Source organism: Triticum urartu, chromosome 4 (assembly GCF_003073215.2).
Source record: "Triticum urartu cultivar G1812 chromosome 4, Tu2.1, whole genome shotgun sequence".
In the NCBI taxonomy this organism is placed as follows: domain Eukaryota; kingdom Viridiplantae; phylum Streptophyta; class Magnoliopsida; order Poales; family Poaceae; genus Triticum; species Triticum urartu.
The window spans coordinates 388,122,551-388,128,279 of record NC_053025.1 but is presented as its reverse complement, the minus strand read 5'-3'; the positions used below and the strand labels follow the sequence as shown (position 1 = coordinate 388,128,279).

The window sequence follows — 5,729 nt, the reverse complement described above, 5'->3', positions numbered from 1 at the left end:
ATTTCTTTGTCGTTGGATTCCGATCAAAATCAAACCACCAGTTCCGTTGTGGTCGGGATCAATGCCGCAGGAATCCTTGTGGGCGAGAAAAACATATTTAAGACCATTGTGTACAAGTTTCGGCATATTTATTTACAATTATCTAAAAAAACTACATGGAAAATACTGAATCATAATGTTTATATAAGATTTCCTTTTTTCTAATAATAATTTGATATTTATTTCGAAGTAAATGAATTACATGGTATTAGAGTGGAAGATAAATACTGAAAATAAATCATTCCTCATGTACACTGTGTCCCCACTCGTCAAGGACCCAGCCAAATTCCTCCTTTTTCACCCGCGAAGAGCCACTGCCTACCCCGCATCTTTCTTCTGCCCCGATTCAACCGGCTCTCTTCTCCCCAAGATTACAGCCCCGATTGGAACGACTGGCGGCGGCAGATCGGGGGAGGTCACCCTACAGGCCGAGCTCGGATCCACCCAAACATCCAGCCCCGCGAGCACCCGGCCCTCTTCTCCCCCAACTGCAGCGACCCGTGACGCCAGATTGAAGGAGGCTACCCCGCCGCCGAGGTTGGACCCACCGCATCAACCCGCCCAGTGAGCACCCGGCTCTCTTTTCCCCAGCGACCGACGACTTTTCGGTGATTTCCTCATGCCGCCCTCCTCATCCAGCCACCCCTTGGCGTTCAATGATTAGGGTTCATGCATACTAGTACTAATCACCTCGCCCTTCTCTGCAATTAGGATTTGCTACAGCCTGCGATGTTAAAAAGCCTGAACCTCCTGCTAGATAACTTTACTTGATATCCTATTAATAGGTCTGTGTGCAAAACCGCAATAGTGACCATGGTTTTGCATTTGTTATAGCCTGCTATTGTCAAAAGGGATGAACCTGAATATATGCTACTGTAGCAATGTTAGCCGTTATGGAAAAGTTCAGTTAGGTATGAGATGTGTGGCCTTAGCTGGGAGATTTCTTTTGCTTCCATGTGCTTGTATGGCTACTCTTGCATTCAGAAGAAAATTATATGTTAACCATCTGATGGTTGTACCCTGCTGTAATGAATAAAACTAGATGCTCTTGATTGCTGTATGGTGTCATAATCAGATGAACATAAACACATGAACTAAAGTATGCAGCATATAAAAGGAGAACTAATTACAAGCAGGAAGCAGTGCATCCTTGTATCCCTGTATCTATATGTCAGGATAAACTAGCTTCTTGATGCAACCACTTTATCTATGTTAAAACGTGAAACTGAATTCTATGTTTGTGGTTCTGTTGTCCCATAAATAGTCCTTAACTAGTGCTGTCAAAACTGAATAAAGACTGAGACTGCACTTGATTTTGACTCCTTAAGGAGATGTATAGCTCTGTATCAGTGTACTTTTGTCTACAGTACTAGTCAAAAGAGAACTAAACTTAATGTTTGACATGCCTCTCCTAATTTAGCTACCCATGATGTTAAGCGTCTGAAGCCCACAAGCATTTTCAGTACGCCCAGAACTTGATAAAAGCAGATACATGGTAAACTTTAGTTGTTTTTACTATATTCTGACATACTAAGCTGGGTAAAATCAACCTGCTCCTTACTTTGCAAACATACAACACCATCCATCGAGCCTTAATTCTGAAATAGTAGTAAAACTTTCTGGTTTCTAAACTATGCCATACTAAGCTGACATACTAAGTTGGGTAAAATCAACCTGCTCCTATTTTGCAAACATACAACACCATCCATCGAGCCTTAATCTGAAATAGTAGTAAACTTTCTGGTTTCTAAACCCCATGCCAGTAGCTCCGGTAATCATATATTTTTGCTGTTTTTTTTATTCTGAACATTCTAGTCTTGTTTTTATTGGCTTGCTGGCTGCTTCTCCCTGACTGTGACCCAGCTGCACCATGCATGTTGATTTGTTTACTTGTTAGATCCCAATGCGTGAGATCTTCATTTTGTATTTATACATTCTGACATGAACTTCTTGTTGGCACTGCTGCCTGCTTACGAGTTATGACTGTTTTACACAATCTAGTTTCTTTTTGTCTACCACCAATGCGAAGCCAACTTGTAATAGCTAAATCAGTCAGTTACGTTACAAGTACTCCTCCATCCATATGCTTACTCATAGTGCAAGTAAGAGTAAATGTTTTCCATTAGTTTCACTTTAACAATTAGTTATACACGATATTAGTGCATCCCGTGCTTGCATCCTAACTTATCTACTTTATTATATTCATGTAAGCTCTAGGAAGGGGCTTTGAGAGATGAAGAGGAAGCCACTCTTGCTATGTCCAAAGCAATGGTAATATATCGTGTGGACTTACATCTTGAATAATGTGTACATCAGTGTGCATTCACTGGCTTTAATTAGGTCTTATGTTTCCACTTTCAGCAAAATTGTAAGCATTCCAAATACCTTACTTCTAGTCCTATGTCTATCGGATCTTGTCAGTATATATGGAGTGGTAATGTTAGATTTTCATATATAGGAAAACGGCAAGTACAATAATCAGGAGCCAAGTCCCATTGAGTTTTTCAAAGAGACCCATACTAACAGCATGAGCGAGCCGACACATCTAGCTTATGTAAGATTTCTTCCTTTATTGTTTTTGACTTGAAATGATTCTCATATTGATCGAGTGTATCCATCATATGAACTTTGCCTTACTTGAGCATCAATGTTTTCCTTTATACAATAGAATGCAATGGAAAAGAAAAGGGAAACACAATCAGAAGTGACAACCAGTGTTTGATTCAATGATTGTGGCTGAAGTTCTAAAGGAAGAAAACGCCCATAGCACCTTCCTTTCCAGCATGAGTTATGCATCAAGATCCGGGAGATTTGGGAACTCTAATTCATCAGCAAGGATCTGAGTTCTAGAAGAAAGAATTGAGCAAAAGGATAAAGAGGCGAGAGATGCAAATGACAGGTACTTGTCTTGTTTCTTGTTGTGTTCTTGTTGTTTATTTTTTTCATGCTTTTCTGCCTGTGCATAGTGCCCTCATGATAGTAAGAAAATGCATACACAAATACTTGTGAATAAGACATTTGTCTTCAGTTCTTGTAACAAACTGAGGAGTGCTTCGCTGTTTATATATGGTTTGATCCAAATCCAATAAATCCAAAGTAACAAAAAAAATTGTAATGAGAAATACATGGTTTTTGCTGCTACAACACAAAGGCATGAGAATAAGATTGTAATGCATGGTTTCTAATCCTGAAATCTAGTATGATTTGTTGATTGGTTTATATGCTTGCTTTTTAGTAGATTGATATAGGTTGGTTGAGTTTGATCTAAAAGTTGTTGTCCAAGCATAGTTGCTTCTTGCCTAGGTTACTAACTTGATATCTTATCGGTGATGCTTGCTCCTTTTCAGAATGATAAATGAAATTTATCTCTTAGTTATGCATGTTTTTACCATTATAAGTTATTCTTCAGTTTACTGTTTCATTTGCCCATCCATATGTTTGCCTTCACATTTAATAATGCACCTCTCTATTTTACATTCACATTTTGATAGATTGTAAGCTTCTTAGTAGTACTCTCACCTTTTTATCTTGTCTGTTTTCATCTCATCAAGATGCAACGTTGTTATGTTTTGTCAATTTATAGGCACTGAGAGGAGTTAGTGGTGAGACTTGAAGCACAGGCGAGAGAATTTGAAGAGGTGTAGAGGAAGCAACACGAATAATTGGAAGATGTGAAGAAGATCGAGCAAGAGAAGAATGAAGCCTGGCAAAAGAAGCAACAAGAGACGGATATCCTGATTGGTTTTCTCTTAAGGGCTCAAGCAACTCAGCAAGCAACTTAGCAGTCCTAATCCAAACTTAATGGTGCATGAAGGCCATCCTTTTGCGATGGAAAGATAGTTGTTGAATCATACATTGCAATCATCAGGATAACACATGTGGTCTTTACTTATCTAAATATTGCTTTTCAACTTGTCTATTCTTCTGTCAAACTCGTGAGTCAGTGTTAATTTTTACTATGAAACACAAGAGGACGAATTGGCTGAGACGATTAAATATATAACATCATAAATTTATGATGTGATTTGGATCTTAACTTATATTTATATAATCTCATATGAATTAAATAATTATTGTCATATGCATTTGGATTATGGTGGATTTAATCATTTGTCATAATTTAAATTCAAAATAAATCAAATATATGTGGTGTCATCTTCACCAATAATGAAACTAATGATGCTAGCTGTGGGATAGTCTGCTTGGGTGTTGACGTGGCATGAATTTGTGACGTTCCTACATCACTGAATATGGTGCAATATGGAATTTTTTCTCGTAGCGTGTGACATTAATCGATTGTCACAAAAGTAACAACTTGATGATGTTCTAGAGAACGTCACTGACGGTCCTATATCCAGTGACGTTATTTTGCGCGCGCCGTCACTAGGAGTAATCTGTGACGGGGATTCCGTGACGATCCTTGTGACGCCCATAAAACGTCACTTAGGGGTAATTTGTGACGTTATTAGCTATTCGATGACATTCTGTGTCTCGTCATAGTGACCCTAAGGGATGTATATATGGAGGAAGAGGAGGGAATTTCGTGAGCCTTGGAGGGGTCCGAAACCAACTCTATCTCTTGTTTCCCCACACATACGAACTCTAAAAACAGCCTATACTCAAGTATACTGAAATTACATGGGTCTGGCCCAATAATAAGGTGACGCAACACCTATCATAGCCTCTAGATAAAATTTATGAAGTGTCATATATTTCGTCCAAGGCTTCATACACTCATTATGGTGGCTTCAAAGTCCTAAAATCATCACTTGTAACCCCGTTCTTGTTCCCCTGCGCATGCCATCATCCCCATCCTTGATCTTGCTCCAATGTTCATCCTTCTTGTCCAGGCTAGGCCCTTCATTTGTAAGCAAGACAAATGTATCCAATTTAGGCAGGATCATATTCTCATGAACATTAGAATCATTACCAAGAAATGAAAGTGCCTGGTAATTTAATTGGCGTGCGCGAGCTCTAGTAATTGGTCCAATATGTATAGCAGTAGGGGCTGTGGGTGTAACAATGGTATTGATGTCTTCGTCACACTTTCATATTGCTCTACCCGCCCCATACCCTACCCATTGCCATCCTTACTCTTGGAGGATGACGGCGTCGGCTCGTCCCTCTCGCTCTCTCGTAGCGACAAATCCTCGCTTGTGGTCGTGGATCGAAGTCGTTTAGCTAATCGGGCATGTAGAAAAGGCCCGGTGAATGAGAGGACTCAGACTTTTTCTGTGGAGCAGCTGCCTTTAGGACATTCGGCCCAGTAAAAAGAACGTTCAATAAAGGTCGGGACATAGATCAGATCTGACGGCCAAGATTTTCAAAATCATTCCTAGAAACCTGAGAAGGCTCGAAATTGGTTCAGTTTTACTGTCCTAAATAAAACACCGGACACCAAGTTCTGGCTTTTTGATTTGTGCAACACATTAAGCGACGTCAAGTTTGTTGAGATCCTTGTTACGTTGTGGTCCATCTGGTATGCACGACGCCGGGCCATTCACGAGAATAAATTCCAAAGTCCCCTATCAACGCATCTCTTCATCAACAGGTATATTTTCATATATTCGGGAAATAAGGTGCTATGATTTTATGTCAAACAAGAGCAGTCAGGCATGTACTTGCAGCGCATCAGCAGTGGTGTTTGAAGGCCTGAACCGTTTTCTTTTTATGAGTAGAAGGGCCGAAAC

General features: G+C 39.8%; 1 long non-coding RNA gene across 5 annotated transcripts; it reads left to right on the top strand.

Moving 5' to 3' along the window:
• The first annotated feature begins 326 nt into the window (after positions 1-326).
• On the top strand, positions 327-4,079 carry LOC125551733. 5 transcript variants are annotated; one of them, XR_007303080.1, is made up of 5 exons: positions 327-603; positions 2,251-2,407; positions 2,498-2,593; positions 2,708-2,938; positions 3,623-4,079. It is a non-coding gene; the product is annotated as an uncharacterized LOC125551733 (long non-coding RNA). The 5 variants fall into 5 exon arrangements; XR_007303079.1 differs by having other exon boundaries at positions 327-647; positions 2,257-2,407; XR_007303078.1 differs by having other exon boundaries at positions 327-647.
• The last annotated feature ends 1,650 nt before the right edge of the window (positions 4,080-5,729 follow it).